This window comes from Dendropsophus ebraccatus, chromosome 3 (assembly GCF_027789765.1).
Source record: "Dendropsophus ebraccatus isolate aDenEbr1 chromosome 3, aDenEbr1.pat, whole genome shotgun sequence".
Classification (NCBI taxonomy): Eukaryota; Metazoa; Chordata; class Amphibia; order Anura; family Hylidae; genus Dendropsophus; species Dendropsophus ebraccatus.
The window spans coordinates 20,798,584-20,816,227 of NC_091456.1; the positions used below are offsets into that span (position 1 = coordinate 20,798,584).

At 42.9% G+C, this 17,644-nt stretch overlaps 1 protein-coding gene across 3 annotated transcripts in view; it reads left to right on the top strand.

Moving 5' to 3' along the window:
* Positions 1-17,644, top strand: part of ARVCF (ARVCF delta catenin family member) — a 543,287-nt gene that overhangs the window by 246,568 nt on the left and 279,075 nt on the right. For all 3 annotated transcript variants that reach the window (XM_069961072.1, XM_069961073.1, XM_069961074.1), the window contains one exon: positions 8,038-8,094. The gene's annotated coding sequence lies outside the window, so the exon portion shown is untranslated. The remainder of the gene's footprint in view (positions 1-8,037; positions 8,095-17,644) is intronic.

Genomic DNA, 17,644 nt, shown 5'->3' on the forward strand with positions numbered 1-17,644 from the left:
ACCCAGTGACTATAATATAATATCCATATTTTACCCGGTGACTATAATATAATATCCACATATTACCTAGTGACTTTAATCTATAAACTAATAAACTATAAATATTTTATACATAGTACATAGTGACTATAATGTAAATTAAAAAAATGCTTGGCGGCAGAGGGTGCTGCAAAAATAATAAACAAGTGCCACTCGCCCATCTTGGTACGGTGTAACTGCCACTCTCTGTATCCGCCATCACCTGTATCTTCCACTCTCTGGGACTTCAAAGCCCCATGGGAGCTGCCCGCTCTGCCAGTCAGTGACTGAGGTGAGACACCGCTGTAACAACTACTTTACTGAGTGGGCAGTGCTCATGCTGACCCCAACCCTAGAAAGTGCCAAGCGGTGGGACCGGGATCTATGAGAATGGTGGCAGTGTTTCCACCAGCTAAAGCCTAAATAGTTTATAGAATAATTGGTGGCTATTTTGGTTAACCAAGACGAGACTACAATGCATATATTTGCCCATATATTGCCCAATAAAGAACAGATAAAACAGTCTTCAGCATGGCTTTCAATTATTTCATCAAAATCTATCCCAAAATACAATGTGAGAAAGTTATGTTGATACTTTCTTTGCTGCTAAAGGTCATAATGACATCTCTGGCATCTTGTATCCTGATATCTACTTGTCTGCAATGTCTACAGACTAGCAATGCCAGGTGAGGTTGACATGCAGTGGAATATAAAGTCGTCTTTAAAGTGAAATTTTTAACTCCATCCACGCCTTTTTGTAGAATTTAAGAGCAACTTTCTCCCGTACCCTCACACACTTTTTATTTTGCATTTTTCATGCAAAAAAAAATAAAAGCTGGAAAAAAATGCCAATGCAGCACAGGGAGGTTTTTGCCCCACACATTTGCGTTTTTCTGCCATTTTTTAGGCATTTTTTGTGTGCTGAACTGTTTCTTCCTCTCCCACCACACATGACCTAGCTGCTGGATGACAAAAGGTGACAATAACGCCAGAAAAAAAACACCGTAGACACAGCTATAGCATTTTTGAGATAACTGGAACAATGCCATTGAAGTCTATTGGAGAAAAAACGCCACACCCTCAGCATTCTGTGTTTGGAAAAACTGCTAAAGGGCCTTAAAAACCCTCCCCCCCCCAAAAAAAAAAAAAAAAAAGCACCGTGTAAGGCAGATCATAAACTTCCATTGACCTCCAGCTAACATCTGGCCACTGGCATTCTTGAAAAAAAAAAAAAAAAAAGAAGCACCATGGCTTTGCTTCCAGCTGATCTCCATATGGGGCCCTGGCTTCTGTATAATAAATAGAGCCCTGGTTACAGCACATGACCAGCGTTTCTATTCATTCCTATGGAGCGTCGGAAAGAACCGAGTACGCCAGAAGAGTGTTGTAATATACTCTTTCAGTCAACTTTGTACTGCTTGATTGATTGAGACTTGACTTGAAGGGACATCTCTTTGCTCAAGAGGTGTGAGAGCTATTTTTGCATATCCTTTCTTCCCAGAATTCTTAGTGGAGCAGCAATGGTCTGTAAGTCTCCACACTTCTTTTTGAGGAGCTCTCCTTAAGGAGAGTCACTACCCCCTTGACCCACGTCGATAGACCTCTCACTTGCCAGCCAACACCTTGCTCTGCACTGATGAGGGGCAAACACCATGAGACAGCTGTCTGCAGATGGGAAATCTTTCCTTTTGGAGAGCTTGTTTGGCTTAGCATAAAATCCCCAGTCAATGTCCCAAGGCTCCTTGATTGAGTGAGACTTGAAGGGACATCTCTTTGCTCAAGAGGTGTTAGAGTTATTTGGCATATCCTTTCATCAGCTCTGTGGGAATGAATAGAGCCTTAAGTTGTACCGTACCCAGGACTCTAGTCGTTACACAGAGGTTACAGAGGTTGGACTTCCTCCAATCTCCTGCTGTGGATAGGGGAAAAAGAATACCTCTTTAAGGCAGTGTGAAGACAGCCTCCAGCAAGCTAGCCAATCCAAGTAGTCATCCAGTGACAATATAGGCCTTTTGAATTCCAGATTGATGGAAGTTGGGCATTCCAATTGTAACTAGAGTGATATCTAACATAACAAAAACATACATTTATGTATCGAGTCTATATATAGTTATTTTTGACAATATCTTGGCTGAACACCTTCAGGTCATGCCAGATTGTCAGTTCCATGTATCACCTTCTCTCCTATCCACGTGTCCTAGAATAGATTGCCGAGGTGACAACCAACCAACAAAGCGAATGAGATTATTATGCTAAAAATGAAGCTTTTTCTTATAAGTAAGCGGCTGCATCCTATTAGCGGTTGTATAACGTGTCACTACAGAGACAGCTAATGTGTAGCGGTGCACAGGAAGGTTGTTCTCCTGTCTGATGTGTCGGCATGATCTGAAAGGCTCTCCTTGGCTCACGTTGCAGTTGTCTGCCTTATCTCATATTTACAAGCAGGCACCTTCACCTTTTATCATCGCTCAGTAACACTCCATCTCTTCTCTAAGCATGACGATTTCTACCGGGCCGCTGGAATAAAGCAATAATTATTACTCTTTACTTTTTATATACCCCGGGCATGGTGCTCAGGGCGGGAAACAGCCTGTATCATCGGGCAGATGCTGGAAAGTGGTGATTTGGATGTGTTTTACGAGGTTGGAAGGTGATTTTAACGGCACGCAGGTAAAAGTGACAATTGATTTATCTTCCACAACAGGTTCCCACCATAAAATTATTTTGCTGTTAGGAAGATAAATCCTCGGATGTGCCAGGGCTCTGGTATATGAGGCATAGACCATGCCAGCAGCCATGTGGATTTCATTTCTGGAAAACAGACGGTTTTTTCCAACCTTGTATTGATCTAGGAGTAGCAGAAAACAGCACAATGTATTTGTACGTTTCAGCAAATATATTTCATCAAAATGTGTAACGTTGAAGAAGCAGCGTGCTGTACATCACTCTGGGAAACATATTTGGTGCCTATTTTTTTTTAGCTATGTATTTCTTATACATGGGGTTTAGCAACTAGCGTTAGACGGGAATGAAGTATTGTAACTGACAGCGAGTGTGAACGCGCTGTGCTTCTCTACCGGTTTGACTTTGGGCCACATTAGGAAGTGGAATCTGTGTCTAAGTGCCCTCTGGTTCTTCAACCTTTATCCCGCTCCATTACGTGAAAGCTGAATGTGTGTGGCCAGAGGACACCATGTTGCTTCCAAAGTGTGGTCTCGGTGTGAGCAGCAGGTGGTTCCCAAGAAACAGGAAAAGTTGATGCGAGGCATCGGAGAACAGGCCGAGTAATCATAGTCAGTAAGGTGGTTTCCTAGTATGAGAGTCAGCACAGTACCAGGGATGAGATAGGTATCATAGTCAGATAGGCAAAGGGTCAGGGCAGGAGGTTTCAGAGACAGGTCAGATAATCCAAGTTGGCAACAGGAGAGGCACATGGTACAAGCAGGGGTCAAGCAGGAAGCGTAATCCGGAGAACTGGCACAGGTCGGAATACACAGAGAATCAGCGGGATCATATTAAAGCACCTTTGCTTGCACAAATGCAATGACGCTCAGGCAAAGGGCGGAGCAGGTGAAGCAAGCTTAAGTAGGGGCAGGTGGCTGAGGATTGGCAGACGGCAGTGGTTAGGTGGAGACAAGCTTTTTTGCTAAAATTTTTGCAAAAATACGCACCTACGTCCAATTGTAATATTTCATAGATTGTCCTTGAATGCTACGTCTGACCAAATATCCTTCCCGTGCAGTTCAAGGCTATGTTCCCAACGATGGGAACGGCATCCTGATTATTATTCATGGCAATGATTATAACGAGACGCCGCCTTTCCCTGCCATGTTCCTGCCATGGGAAGATAGCCCAAAAGTGGTGTCAGTGGAGTTGTTAAAAAAAAAATGATAGCAAGAAAGGACCTTAATAAATTCCAGAAACAAAAGTAACTCTCGTAACTACAAATGAATGAAATACTTACAGATTTTTAGAAGCTGATGAGCATCATTTATCAAAGCAGAACAGACCCTGTTGTCCATAGGAACCACTCCCGGCAATGCTGTAGAGCCATAACCACTGGTCACCAACTGTGTGGCAGCGCGCCTTTATTATTGCATTATATCCTCATGCTGTATTACAGTTAATAGGATGTAGAAAAAGTACATAGCGCTGCATGTATGCACCCAAACAGTCTTATTGTGACAGGCACCCAGATGCTGGCAATGAATTTTTAATATGCTCTGTATTGAGTTGTCATGTTGAGTAAAATGAGAACCATCAATCTGCCATTCCATGACGTTCTTACACTTGGACAATAACATCATATTTTTTTCACTTTCTGGGTTGTCAAATCCGCTGTCATTAAAAATTATTAGGACGCGGTGCCCCCTGCGGAATCGGCTCACCTGCTCGGCAGACTTGACCCGGGTCCTACTGGGATTCATTTACTAACATCTTGTGCTTGTCTTGTGTCATCGTATAACGACTGGTGGCATTTAAGAATGGCAATTTTACATGTGACATTTGGAAAAGAAATGTTGCCTGATCCCGGAGTTGTCAGCGTGGACTGATGTGCTTTCTTTTCTTATCTATGTACTTGCGATGGCTCTTTTTTTTTTTTTCATCATTCATGTTTTGCAGCTATGGGTTAAAGTCAAGAATATCTATCTGTATGTTCTCAAGTATATGATAATCAGCTGTCAAAAGGAAAAAAAAAGTCAAACAATAATAATATACTGTGCAATGCATTCAGCAGACATAGCGCTGTAGGTCAGGCTTGTTTACAAGAGATATATTTGCCGTGTATGAGAAATGACACTATTAAGCCAATTTTTTTTCCAGTTCGCCAGTCTAACATTGCATTTATGTGCCTGCATTCTACTTCTTCTGCTGCCCATAGCAGCCAATCACAGCATAGCTCCCATTTTATATTCTGCCCTTTAAAAATGAAAGCTGTGCCATGATTGGTTGCTTTACATCGTAAAGAAAAGGTAAAATATGGCTGTAATTTTTAGATAAAAATACGGCCATCTTTTTAATCCCTTAGTGACGGGCCTATTTTGGCTATTAACCCCTTCATGACCAAAGGTCATTGATGCACGGTTGTCCAGGTCACAATGAAGCATCACTCTCTTCCTCTCCTTCTAAGAGCCTTCTAGAGCCTTTTATTTTTCCACCTACAGGACTGGTTGGGGTGTTATTTTTTGCGCCATGATCTATAGTTTTTTTTTTGTATTATAGTGGTGTAAAATAAAAATTTTGATCTCTTTTTGTTAATTTTTTTCTGAATATATATATATATATATATATATATATATATAAATATATATCATATCATATATCAGCAATCCTAGTGTTTTTTTCTTCGTTTTCGTTTAGGCCGTTCACCATGAGGGAACAGTATTGTTATATTTTACTACATTGGAAAATTCCACATGCTATGATATATAATATTTTTATTTTTACAAATTTTTATAATAGGAAAGGAGGTGATTGAAAGGGGAACTACAGATAAGGAAAACTTGTTTTCTATTAAAAGTACATTAAAAGTAATATAGCTGTGTCTATATAATGTATTACCATATCTGTGCGGTTCTGCCAAACTGGTAGCTGATTGCATTCCAGGAAGTTAAGGAAACTGGCCTCTGTGCCAATTCACATTGTCTCCTGCTCCTTCTGCTCTCCCCCATTAGGAGACAAATCTTCCATGCCTCTGTCTCACATTGTGTGTGTTTGCTGAGCACAGGCTGATGATGCAGATAGGGGGCAGGGCGTGATGTCACAGGAGGTTTGGCTGAATCCCTCAATCCCCTGATTCACCATCTTTGACCGGCCAGAAGCAGGTGCAGCAACTTTACTACAAATATTTCTGTAACACAATGAAACTGCAATGTGTGAACACAGCCTAGATGTTCTGCAACATATTTGGGTGGGGAATGGGCAGGGTGGGGGACTGTGATGAACAGCTGAGGGAAAGCATTGCATTCTGGAACTTGTAGTACTGTGTACAACTGATAAACCAGGAAACCAAAAGCAAAAATGGAGTTTTGGTTGTTTCAAAACTGGGATAGATAAGTAAGTAATGCTATTTGCTTTTGCAGAAGTTCCATTTTTTTAACCTCTACCTGGAGTTCCCCTTTAAGCTTTTATTGGGGGGTTATTTTATAAGGTATTTTAAATTTATTTTATGGTTATTTTTTTTCAATTGTATGCAATCATTGGATTACATATACTGATTGATGCTGTGCATAGCATTGCATTGAGCAGTATTATCAGTGATCTTCTCATAGAGTCTACCCTAAGGATATTAGAAGGTCGTTGATCCAACAAGAAGGAGGTAAGGAGAATTCCTCTGCTTGCCAGGGAAAGTGATTATGACCCCCCAATAAGTCAGTGACAGTTGCTTATCCTGTTGCTAACTTTCTTAAACCTTGCGATCGCTATGCATTGCAGTATTTAAGGGAATAATGACAGGCAGCTGCGTGACTGTTACCTCTGGCGCCAAAGACGCTGATGTGTGCAGGACCACACAGCGCTGTATCATGAGTTCGTCATCCAGAGGCAGACCTAGCAGCGCATAGCTGCTCTTATGCTGCAGAACAGCTGCATCCGGTCCCTGCTTTACTGAGCATGTCCAAAATGGCCTCGAACACCATCTAAATGACTGACTACTTGGCCTATAAGAAACGCCCAGATGACTAAATGAAAAGAATTCGCATGCAACACAGGACCTAATCAAAGTATGTTTGCGGGTATACCGGCTAGGGGCAAAGGCAATAGAGATATTTGTGGAAAGTGTGTTAGAGGCTGTAAAAACATTAATTGCAACGTAGCAGATCTTTAATCTGGTTGGTTTCCTTTCATAAAATAATCTTACGGAAAGTGATACATGAACAGAAGTCGGAGAGATGTCAGTCTCAGCCGCCACAGTCGACTACATACATTTTTTTCTACACTCTTCATTACTTTCTGTTGCTCTCGAGAGGCATGGCCATGGTTCCGCTGATCCAAGATTCCGCCACTTCCCTTCCTTTAATTTTCTGTGCACACTGCTGTCAGAGACTCCACTTTCCACAGTCCTGTCACATTTGACGGCAACAATGGCACAGCGTGAGCACTATTTTGCTCATTATTCTTTCCAATCGAAACCGGCTGTGAGTCAGTGAGGTTTGTCGGGTGCTGTTGGGAACGGTTATATGGCCCATCTGCCATTGTGTTGTGGCTTCCGTCATCATACGGATGTGAGCAGAGCCTAAGATTCTCATCTTTCCTAAATATAATCGTCCTAACTTTACTTCTTTAGCCTTATTGTCGAATGGGTGGAAGATTTCTAGATTATATTCTCTTTGGAACAATGTTCCCAAATATGTTGTTTTGCATATATAGCAGTTCTCTGTAAAACAGTAAGAATTATATAATTCTCTTCCGATGGTACGAAAGGGCTAAATGTTATATTTTGTAGAATAAAATCCCCACTAAACACAATTACACCGAACTTTTTGTCTGTTTTTTTCTCTGCGATGCTTTCAGAACTGCATTAGAGGGTAAAACGAGTTGTATAAACCATCTGTATCGGTACAGTGGGCTACAGGGCATTATGTAGTATCATTTCATGATGTTTGTTATGTATGTTGTGTACAGAAACTGAAATCTCTAGAGAGCCTTAAGAGCTTGCAGTGCCGGAAAAAAATTGTTAAAACAACTAAAATGCGGAGGGAATTGAAAGCAAAACGTCATGAAGTGGTCCTCGGGTTTACTGACCTTAAAACGCTGTTGGAAGACTTGCCTTTTTACTAAATGGATGTGCAACAAATCTTTCCACTGTCCAGCCATCTAGGCATAAAATCAATTAGGCATCTCTACCTTGACTTAGTCAACCAAACTTCCCAGTGGTTCGGTGGGTCCCAAAACGCAGATCAGGAACAGAGTTTTAGAGGGCCGCAAGCTCTCGGCTTTAGATTCTAAGATGTAAAATGAATTTGGCGCCTATTCATATCTATGAATACTAACTCTTTTGTATAATTTGTATTTCTGCAGGGTTTTTAGATCTCTATCAAAATGAAAACATCTTGTCAACATCTTCTTGCATGACAGGTATGTCTTACAAAACCCCAAGTATTTTTCCTCATAGATAATATCCCATAAGCTTCAGGACATTTCAGCATCTGAAGTGTTCCGATAACAATTCTTTATGTAAAAACGGTGTCGTCTAGAATTCCGAACATTCCGTCTCCTTTTTTTTTTTCTATGGAACATCTGGACTGGGAGTAGTTCAGGGATTTTACATCGCTGCTTGGAGAAAGAGTTAATTGTTGGGTACTCGTTTTGTAAAGATGCCCACGGCTTGAGAGAATCTGTGCCAGGTAATCAGCAGTAACCTGCGAAATGGAAAGTGGCATTTGCCCTTCAGACAATGAGCATCACCACACTTAACCTGTTCCACAATGTTGTGCTTTAACCATTTCATACCTTCATTGTAGTCCTTTTATCTTTGGCCACAAAGTATTAAATACATTTCAAATATTTTATTTGATATAATCAGGCCGATTCTGTGCAATAAACGCAACAATCTGCCGAGGAGCCAATCATCAGCTGATCGTTGTATCTCCTCAAGTTCTAAGGGAAGGTGTCATCAGAAAATGACGTATTATTTAAATAACGTTTTGATGTTAAACCTATTTTTTTAAGAATTTGTGGTGGCATTTTTTCTAATTTTCAGTTTTCCTATCTATATTATAAAATAATCCTGAAGTTCTTCAGTTTCCATAAGAGGAGCTGCTGTAAAGTAATCTGTACAGCATTGCAGCATCATGTAGATAGAGGAGACAATAGCAGCTCACTGTCAAATGACCTCTTCAAAGGCTTAGTGATGCTTCATATTCATCTCAGGGGGATTGTTGTCTATGTCTATGAGTCTTGCTGTAAAGCATGTCACTAAATGCTGTTAAGAGCAGCCCAGGCAAGATGGCAGCCCCCATAACAATGTACAAGAAGTGAAATAAAAAAAATTACAGTCAGAAAATAGAAACAGATTTGAGTAAAATAATAACTTTTAGTATCTCACTCTAATCAGTAAAAGAAAATTTGGGAGACATATTCCCTTTGAAAATCATTGGCTACCAACTGCACATCGATCCATGTAATGGGAGGTGTGCTGCCAACGGCTGATGGGAGAATGTAGAAAATAATTAAGCTGTACTTTACCTTTCCTTGCTCTCCCGGTCTCCTTTTGGCTTCTCAACACAGCCTCCTCTGGCATTAATGCAGCCATTTGTGAAGTGACAGGCCGCTCAGCCAATCACTGGCTGCGATGCTTTCCTGTCTCGACCTTAGACTTTGACGTGTCAGAAGTGCCAGTGGCAGCTGTGGTGAGCCAGATGGACATCAGGGAGCGTGGAGAGGTAAGAAGTATAGTTTTATTACTTTCTATATAAGCAATGGCTGCGCAGACAGCCAACAATCCAACAATCTGTTTCACAATGGTCGAGTCGTATTATAGGCTCTGTAAGTGAGTGCCGATCTAGTAGACTGGTGCTCGCTTACACTATGCATCGGTCCATGTAATACCCCCCTTCCTCTAGGGTCGTGTTGTAGAACTTATGTCACATGTCTTAGAGGGATATGGGAAACAGACCCTGATCTCAGGGAGACCAGCCAAAGACAACTCTGTCGGCTGTTGGTTAAACTGCTCAATACAGGGAAATCCTAGGTGCATTGCTCCCGGAGCGATATCTGGCTAGTCCTGTGATATGAGACTCTAAGGGCTCTTGTGTGCCAGAAGGGGCATTCAGAGACGTCTCTGTGGGCATGCTATCGCTCGGTAATAGAATCCAGGCAAACTGTCCCGGATCTCCTGGTGAGCAAGTGCTTCTTTCCAGACCACGGGTGCCTAGTGGTAAATACAGCCCTGGCTCTATTAGCAGAATTCTTTTATATCAGTTCATCATGGGGATTCTTCCAACAAAAAGTGACAATTAAAAATTGGATGACCCTTTAAGGCTGCAGTTAAATTCAAAAGGAATATTTTTCCTTCCATATTAACAGTTTAACACCTACCTATCATAGAAGACCATCTCACAATGTACCTTTGAAGACATTTTTGGATAAAGTGCTTGTTTGGCAGCATCTTAAGATGATAGTGTTCATAGCAGCATATTAATTAGCTAATTTATACTATCCTGTATAGCATCAAGTGCTCTTATAAGGTTTCTGTGCTCTGTCTGTGAAGAGGCAACACGACTAAGCTGATTCTTAGGAGAATTTTAGGAAATCTGACTAATTTGAGAATGACTGGTCCCTGGGGATGTGCTGCTTCAGTTTTACCGTATTCCATTTATAATTCTATCGGTTGCTTCGCACTTGCTCCTTAGCGTCATTCTACACACTGTCACTTTGTCTACATTCACTACTATATAGAAAGTAGTTTCTATGGAAACATTAGAAGCAAATCTGAAAAAAAAAAAATCTGAACCTGAGTCTTTGAGTCAAGTTATGTAACCGATCCCTTTCACTCTGAGGCAGTGCAGAAACCAAATCTAGTGCACAACCAAATTTGCCAATAGCAACAATAGAACTATAACATTCATTATTCTAAAGGCCCTATTACACTAAGTGATTGTCGTCCGTATTCGGCCGATAATCGTTTCTTGTAATAGAAGACAATGATCAGCTGACATGCAGCTCCGTGCAGCAGGGGTGGCGGCAGCAGACTGCCACTGTCTCTTATGGGCTGCTCGGATGATCTGATGATCGCCCGGGCAGCTCCCTGCGACCCCCCGCTCCTCCTCGCTCTCTTTTGGTGCATATAATAGCGCTGGCAGGGGGAAGGGGTACAAGGAGCAAACGAGCAAGTGACCTGTCAGTAGCTTGCCCTCCACATCGTCCTGTGTAATAGGGGCTTTAGACCCTGTGAACAATTAAGGGGTGACCTAATTAGCTGCTATTGGTAACCTCCTTTTTTCCCTTATATTTCGTAAGTAAAACCTTAAGAGAACAGGTTAAAGGGGTACTCCGACCTTTTTCACTATGGCCGGAGAAGGGGTGGGTGAAAGCAGCTGCGTCCACTTACCTGCCTGGTTTCAGTGCTGGGGCCTGCATCACACTGCTCTGGTCTCTCGGTCTATGGCTGCTTACTGGTTTGAGACAGGGCTAAGTTGAGACATGACATTTCAAGCCCGCTCAGCTATTTAGAAGTAGAGGCGGGACCCCGCTTTAGCCGCAGAATGGCTGAGCGGGTTTGAAATGTCACGTCTCAAACCAGGAAATGACTGAAGGACTGGAGGAGCAAGATGCGGGCCCCAGCACAGGAACCGGGGAGTTAAGTGAATGCCGATGCTTTCATCCACCCCCTCCCTGGCTGTGGTGAAAAAGGACTCCTGCCCAGAGTACCCCGTTGAGTTGGTAAAAGTATATTGCATGGCTTTTACCATAAGAAACATGTTTTGACAATAAAGATAAGTTATATTTTTACAAAAGCAGCACAGGATAGGCTTTATTCGTTGCATAAGTATTAGTAATACTGTAGTTATGAAGCCATTATATGCATAAGAACATTTTTAAATATTTAGTTAGTACTAGAGATGAGAGAAATTTCCAGAAGTTAGGCTTTGCACAAACCCAAACAATCAGCATTTGAATCCCGCAGCCTGGATAAGGTGGCTGCAGCTCATCTCTAGTTGCTATCTAACATCAATTGGCAACCTTCTTATTGCCTGGTTATGCAGTGGTACATATTGTGGGGGTCTACCTTTTGCAGAACACTGGTGGCCAAGTTGCTCATAGTGGCCATTCAGATTACAGCTTTAATTTTTAAAAGGCCTCTGAAAGATGAAACCTTTTCATAAGATTTGATAGACCTCCTCCATTGTGTGTTGAGACCATTTACCAATGACATCTTAATGAACGTCTATTTTCTAACTCAAACCCAAGAAAATGGAGCTGGTACTGTATAGTCTAAGGCTGTTTTCAAACAATGTTTTTCAATGGCTGGTAATTAATACTCAAAACCAGGGGCGTTATTTTAGGTATCAAGTAGCGGTCGTTGTTTAACATACTTTGGTGGCCGTCATCGTAGGAAAATTTTTTACGTTTACTTTCACCATGGCCGCCTTTTCAAACCCTTTTTGGTGTTATGGTGCTATTTTAAAGTCCCATTTAATATAGTGGAAATTACAGTGAAAAAATCAATATCTGAAGAACTTAACTTGTCGTCCGTTATTTTACACCGTGTGAACATAGCCTAAAGGTGGCCATACACTTTTAGTAGCTGTTGGAAGAACATTTGTTCAGCCAACAGCCATCTGGCCCAATGAAAAAACGTCCCAAAATTTTATTGAAACAGTAAAAACACTAAATCTTGTGTATGTAGACTTTTTAATACCTCTGTATAAACTTCACCATAACACTAAGAAACTAAATCCTATGTATTTAGACTATTCATAACATTACTAAAATGCAGATAAAAATGCCATAAAAACAGCATTAGGCTATGCTCCTACAACCTCAAAAAAAGAGAAAAGGCGTTCATTATTCCTATTTTTAAAAAAAACATTGCATTGAAGTCAGCAGTTCTGCAGAAGCTATCTATCCCAGTTTGATACTACAAAAAATCCATTTGCTTTGGGGGGTTTTGTTCTATATTGTGTGGTTATACTTCATGGTTGAGCCGTTGTACACAGTACTACAGGTTCCAAAATGCAATGCTTTCCCGCAGCTGTTCATCACAGTCCTCCACCCTGCCCATTCCCCACCCAACTCTGTTGCAGAACATCTAGGCTGTGTTCACACATTGCAGTTTCATTGTGTTACTGAATTATTTGCAGTACGTTATCATTTCATTGTCATTTTTTTTTCTTTTCATCTTCGCACACATATTATGATTGAGCATCTTTTATCTTTGAAGTTCTGCCCCACAATAAGGACTTTATCTGATAATATGTTACATGGGATATACTGTTAATGCCTTGTTTTTTCTCCAGGTGGGATTGGCAGTGCCGGCTCTGATCCTCTCTGCCGTTTAGTATCATTTAATTGTTACTGCTTAATTTTTGTGAAGACGTTTCACTACTGCAATGAAACTCCAACATGTGTGAACATACCCCTAATTTCACTGCAGACTTTTGCACAATCACTGAAGTTGCAGCAGCTGCTTCTGGCTGGTCAGGGGTGGTAAATCACTCAGGGGATTAGGGGATCCAGCCAAGCCTCCTGTGACATCACGCCCTGCCTTGTGACTGCATCATCAGCCTGTGCTCTGCAAACACACACATCGTGTGACAGAGCCATGGAAGATTTGTCTCCTAAGGGGGGAGAGCAGTGGGAGCAGGAGACAACGTGGATATGCAGAGGCCAGTTTTCTTCACTTCCTGGATGTCAATCAGCTACCAGTGTGGCAGAACCGCACAGATATGGTAATACATTGTATAGACACATCTATATAACTTTTAATGTACTTTTAATAGAAAACAAGTTTTCCTTATCTGGAGTTCCCCTTTAATTAGAGAAAACTAATAATGGCTTAGTCTAAAACAGGGGTGGGGAACCTTTTCCATGTCGAGGGCCGGTCGGGCCTTAATAAAATCATTCGAGGGCCGCACTCAATGTTGTACCGTGCGCGGCAGTTAGTAGCGGGGGTTTGCAGCACCCGAACAAGGCAAAGTATTGTTCCCCTAATGCCCCTGCTATTGTAGTTAACCCTCTGTGATGCCCCTTGTACCTGATTTGAATCCTTAGTGATGCCCCTGGTAGCCTAGTTAACCCCCCAGCCATGTCCCTGGTAGCCTAGTTAACCCCCCAGCCATGTCCCTGGTGGCCTAGTTAACCCCCCCAGTCATGTCCCTGGTAGCCTAGTTAACTCCTCAGTCATGTCCCTGGTGGCCTAGTTAACCCCCCCAGTCATGTCCCTGGTAGCCTAGTTAACTCCTCAGTCATGTCCCTCGTGGCCTAGTTAACTCCTCAGTCATGTCCCTGGTGGCCTAGTTACCCCCCCAGTCATGTCCCTGGTAGCCTAGTTAACTCCTCAGTCATGTCCCTGGTAGCCTAGTTAACTCCTCAGTCATGTCCCTGGTGGCCTAGTTAACTCCTCAGTCATGTCCCTGGTGGCCTAGTTAACTCCTCAGTCATGTCCCTGGTGGCCTAGTTAACTCCTCAGTCATGTCCCTGGTAGCCTAGTTAACTCCTCAGTCATGACCCTGGTAGCCTAGTTAACTCCTCAGTCATGTCCCTGGTAGCCTAGTTAACCCCTCAGTCATGTCCCTGGTAGCCTAGTTAACCCCCCAGTCATGTCCCTGGTAGCCTAGTTAACCCCCCCAGTCATGTCCCTGGTGGCCTAGTTAACCCCCCAGTCATGTCCCTTGTGGCCTAGTTAACCCCCCAGTCATGTCCCTGTAGCCTAGTTAACCCCCCAGTCATGTCCCTGGTGGCCTAGCTAACCCCCCAGTCATGTCCCTTGTGGCCTAGTTAACCCGCCAGTCATGTCCCTGGTAGCCTAGTTAACCCCCCAGTCATGTCCCTTGTGGCCTAGTTAACCCCCCAGTCATGTTCCTGGTGGCCTAGTTAACCCCCCAGTCATGTCCCTTGTGGCCTAGTTAACCCCCCAGTCATGTCCCTGGTAGCCTTGTTAACCCCCCAGTCATGTCCCTGGTAGCCTAGTTAACCCCCCAGTCATGTCCCTGGTGGCCTAGTTAACCCCCCAGTCATGTCCCTAGTGGCCTAGTTAACCCCCCAGTCATGTCCCTGGTGGCCTAGTTAACCCCCCAGTCATGTCCCTGGTGGCCTAGTTAACCCCCCAGTCATGTCCCTGGTAGCATAGTTAACCCCCAGTGTCTGCCCCAAATGAAAAAAAATAAACATCCCACTCACCTTTCCTCTGCTCCCACGCTGTCCAGGTCCTCTTCTCCCTCCTCTCTTCTGTGCCGGTCTTCTCCTGCAGGCGGCGCGCAATGAAATGACGTCATCGCGCGCGGCCCGCAGGAGTCAGAAGACGTGCGCCGCGCTGGTGAGGCAGGAGCCGGCATACAACACAACTTCCTGTGTCTGTGCCAGCTCCTGCCTCACCAGCGCGGCGCACGTCACAGGAGGGCAGGAGTCAGAAGATGTGCACCGCTCTGAGGGGAAGGAGCCGGCACTCACAGCATCCTCCTGGCAGCTGTCACAGACACAGGAGGATGCCGTGTGTGTCGGCTCCTCCAGAGCGGCGCATGTCACAGGGGAGCCGCGGGCCACATCCGGAGGTGTCAGGGGCCGGATGCGGCCCGCGGGCCGGAGGTTCCCCACCCCTGGTCTAAAAGAACCCATAGAGACTGTTAAAAATTTTCCATGGATACCATAAGAATTTTTACAGCATTTAAATAACCTATTTTGATTTTACACAACTTTTAGCTATTATATGAAGTGAGGGTCTGGATAAAAGCCTGGTAAATTGAATGCACGGGGCTCCTTGTGGGCGGGCTATAGTTCAGCCCCTTACATCACTGCCTGGTATATGCGATTGGACGAATGACTTCAAAGCCCAACAAGAAAGCCAAGCAATAGTCTCAGTGTTGTTGTATTCACAATATTTACAAGCACATGATACATTGTACAAAAGGATTATCTGTTAAAAGGGGATTCTCATTATGATCGGGGGCCGTATTGGTTAAATACTTGGAGAGCCGCTAATTGCTTTCATAGTCGTTTGAGAGAGTATTAAAAGGATTTTGCAACCATGAGAAAATAATTGTGGTAATTAGCTATGAATGAGAACGATCAGGCAATTAGAGAAGCTGCTAGAGATATATTTTATTATTATTTCCCTTTGTGCTGATGATCTATATGTTAGACAATTAGTTATTCAGTAGTGCCACTGCGTTATAAGAACCTGGAAAACATACAAATCTTTCTTATAGGGCGGTGTTATATATGCTGTTTACCGATCATTAAAGAGCCGATAACATTGACGGATTAAGATATTCATCTCGTGAAGATCTTATAGTAGATACTCTGCTCTCCAATTCATTCTTCTCTAAAGTAGTTAGCGGGAAAAACTACTGTATAGATTGTCTCTTGATTAGATTTTTATAAACTCATATGCTGTAGTTTTTTCTAGCATTACAGTAGTAGGGTCACCTTTTTATTTTCTGAAATACCCTTGCGGAAATTCCACTGTTTCCTATTTGTACTTTCCCTCTTCTTTTCTAATATATATTTCATATTCTGGTACCCGATGCCACAACGGTCAAAGCTTAAACGTCCCTCTAGTGTATAGATTCCTGGATGCCCATCTGACTCACCTACATGAACCCCTGCTAGCCTGACACCAATCCTGCTTCACTCTCCCCCATCCTGTGCCATTTGAGTGCCTACTTTGACCCTGTTACCTGTCTATCTCTGAGGTTTATCCTTGTGCTACCCCTTTTGTGCCTTCGTGCTGGACCTGTCATCTGCCCCACAGCAGGGGCTTAGTGATGCTTGGCCCGCACCAATATACTTACATGTCCATGTGCCCAGTGCCCTTCTAGCTTATCCTCACTCGCTACAACCGCTGCTAGCACATCTGAAGCCATCTGTGCAGTGACAGACTACTCAACCAATCACTGGCCATGGCACTGTCCTGTCACTGTCTCGTATAGGGATTGGCTGAGTGGCCTGTCACTGCAGTGGGTGGGGAGAAGCTAGAAAGACACAAGGAAACGGAGAGGTAAGTATATTATTATTTACTACATACAGCTAGGGCTGTTCGGACATTGCTACCAGTGTATGCATACAGCCCTTGCTTCATGATCATTAAGACGATCAGCACTCGCTTACATTACATGTTGGGCTGTGTAATATGACCCTTAGTTTCCAATTGCCAAGTTATAGTGTTTACAGTGTGCTTATGCTGTTATTTCTATAGCACTGGAAAAAAATTACTATATATCTTGTCTTGTTTTCACTGTTTTTGTCTCTTATTTTCAATATGAAATAGTGCATGTGCCACCTCACAATTTATATTTTTCAAAACTAAATTTGAGATTTAGGATTTATAAACATACTCTATTTCAATTTATTAGAATTATCTAGTCATCGCCAATGAAACTTAGGTCTAAAAATGGGCCTTTAGTTGTTGGGCCCTATAGCATCTGCTGTGCTTGCTTCCCTGATAGCTATGCACATGTTTCCATGTTCATTGAGGGCGGTCAAATGGAAATAAAACATATCCTCCCTCCCCTGCCACCTTTATTCTGAACAAGTATGATCCTGCCATGCTGCCCTTCTGAGGTTGGCACATGAAATTGCCAATCAGTAGCCCTTGTGGTGCAGCTCCTCAACCACTGATAAGGGCAATTCCATGTGCCCACCCAAAGGTGCTGTGCAGCAGGGCAGGGAGGATCGTGACTTAATGGTTACATTAAACATCCATCTCACAGACATCAAGCACAAGATAAAAGGTAGATACTGATTGGCTGTGACCACTTTCTACACATTTTATTAGTACTATCGTATTTTCCAGGGTATAAGACGACCCCCAAGTTTTCCAGTTAGAATATAGAGTTTGGGATATACTCGCCCTATAAGACTACCCCTCTTCCTACTTACACCAAATAAAAATGAATAAAAATCATCAGACCGCAGCGAGATCTTAGAGGCAGAGAAGGAGGTACACTAATACCGGGAGGATACAAGG